Consider the following 2,470-nt stretch of genomic DNA (forward strand, 5'->3'; position numbering starts at 1 on the left):
CCCTGAGGACCCCTGCTATTGGCCAGGTCCTCAATCCGTGCAGGTGGTCATCTCACTCCTTTCAACAATGCTGCAAACTGGAAACGATTATGCCCAGTTTAGAGAAGAGGAAACCAAGGTCTAGAGAAGCAAAGAAAAATACTCAAGATGGCACTCCAGGTGGTGAAGCCAGGGCATGAGTCCAGACAAGAACTTTAAAAACCAGCATAAGATGGAAAACGTCACAAGAGTAAAGATATAGCCATCACTGGCCCCCACAGTTACAGCTCACCATCCATCCCATTTCACACGGTCCCCCACCAATCGTCCCTCTACACTCTGGGCTACTTTGGAGCAAATTCCAGACCTCACATCATTTTTAGATAGTTCACCACTGTCTCTAAAAGATAAGGAAGGGCCTGTGTTCTTGACTACGGGACCTGGCATGGGGTGGACATCAATAAACATTCAATAAGTCTTCACTTATTCTCTATGTGGATAAAATCTCTAAGCACCTGTCAAGCCAAAAGTGCATTTGTAAATCTCTAAAAGGCAGTCAGGAGTGGTGGGAAGATAATGGGCTTCACCATAAGCTTTGGGTTCAAAACCTGGCTGTGCCAGTTGCCATGGCTATGGGATACTGTGTGAGCTCATGGAAACTGCATGAGCCTCAGTTTCCTCCTCTGAAATTCACACATCATGACACTGACTTGCAAAGTCGTTAGTACTGAATGAGCACATGAATGCGGGGACATACCCCATAGAGAGCCTGGTTCTCTAGGGTAGTGTGTCAATGGCATAACATTCGATGGGTAATCCATCAAAACTCTTGTGCTTCAGTCTCCTCATCTGTAAAATGGAGTAATAACAGTATCTGCTGCTGTGAGGAGTCAGCGAGCTGATCTATGTTATGTGTGCTGGCTGGCACTTCAGAAGTGTTCCATGTGAGTTACCAATCATTAGAAGCCTGCCATGCGGAAAAGTAATGTCCAGTGTAGGGGTTATAATCCTGCAAACGGAACAGTTCTGGATCAAGCTATGCTTAAGATTAGAGCAATGGTTCTTACCTGGGGGCAATTTGACTGCAATCTTAACTGGGGGCAATCTACCGTCTTCCCAATCCCAGGAGACATTTGGCAATGTCTGGAGATGCTTATGGCATCACAGCTGGGTGGGTGAGCTGCTGCTGGCGTCAAATGAATAGAGGTCAGGGATGCTGCTCCACATCCTATGAGGTTCAGGATGGTCCCTTCAGGGTACGGTTATCTGGCCCAAAATGTTAGTGTCAAGATTGAGAAACTCTGGATTAGAGAAAGGGTCAGGAGCGGGTTAGCTCCACTGCACAGAGACTGGGAGATTGAGGTTTCCGTCATCGGGGGCTGAGTCCAGACTCATGAAATTAATGGAATTTTTTCCATCTTCAGCAGAGTAGCAGTTGATCTGGTTCTTTCCGGAAGACAGCTGGATGTGGCAGGACGCCCTCTTTGAGTTGGGTACACTCTGTCTTATGAAGTGTCCTCTCTGAGCCTCTGCAGCTGGTTTGGGAGTGGCCAGGCCCTGGTGGGTGGAGGGTTCTACAGGACAAGGGGGCCCAGCTCCCAGCCGGAATGAAGGGTCAGGTGGGGGTTTCTAGCAGCAGCTGGATGTGCTTCTGGTCCCAACCTGGAGACAAGAGGAGGGACCGGGGGGTGGGAGGCACATTCGGAGAAAAGCACAAGGAAGTCATGGGCTTTAGAACCCGAGCGGGAGCTGTTCAAATCCTAGGTTTCTTAGCTACCACTGGATGACCTTGGCACAGAACTGATCTCCTCCAAGACTCCTTTTTCTGATTTGTAAAGTGGGTGTAGCAATACCTACTTCATGGGATGTCATGAGAATTCATGCAATAAATGTTGAGAGGCAGGATGTCATGAGAATTTATGCAATAAATGTTGAGGGGCTGTCCAAAGTCCCAAAGTAGTCCCAAAGTCCCAAAGTCCCAGGGCTTGAGTCCCTGTCTCTTAGTTCTCAGTCTAGGCCTTTCCCCACACATGCATTCACTTATTCATTCATTTAGTCAATCAGCCATTCATTCGTGATAGGAGATTGGAAGGGTCAAATGGACAAGGACCACAGAATGAAGGGCCTTGTAGATCCTGGCAAAGAAATTAGATTTTATTCTAAGAATGAATGAAAGCCATGGAGGATCTTGAGGGACAGAATCAGACTTATGCTGGTCAGGCGCCATGATTCATGCCTGTAATGCCAGCACTTTGGGAGGCCAAGGTGGGGCGGACAGATCACAAGTTCAGGAGATCGAGACCATCCCGACTAACACGGTGAAGCCCCGTCTCTACTAAAATACAAAAAATTAGCAGGCCATGGTGGCACGTGCCTGTAGTCCCAGCTACTCGGGGGGCTCAGGCAGGAGAATTGCTTGAACCCTGGAAGTGGAGGTTGCAGTGAGTTGAGATCACACCACTGCAGTCCAGCCTGGGCAACAGAGCAAGAG

Source organism: Cebus imitator, unplaced genomic scaffold, assembly GCF_001604975.1.
Source record: "Cebus imitator isolate Cc_AM_T3 unplaced genomic scaffold, Cebus_imitator-1.0 Scaffold15, whole genome shotgun sequence".
Classification (NCBI taxonomy): domain Eukaryota; kingdom Metazoa; phylum Chordata; class Mammalia; order Primates; family Cebidae; genus Cebus; species Cebus imitator.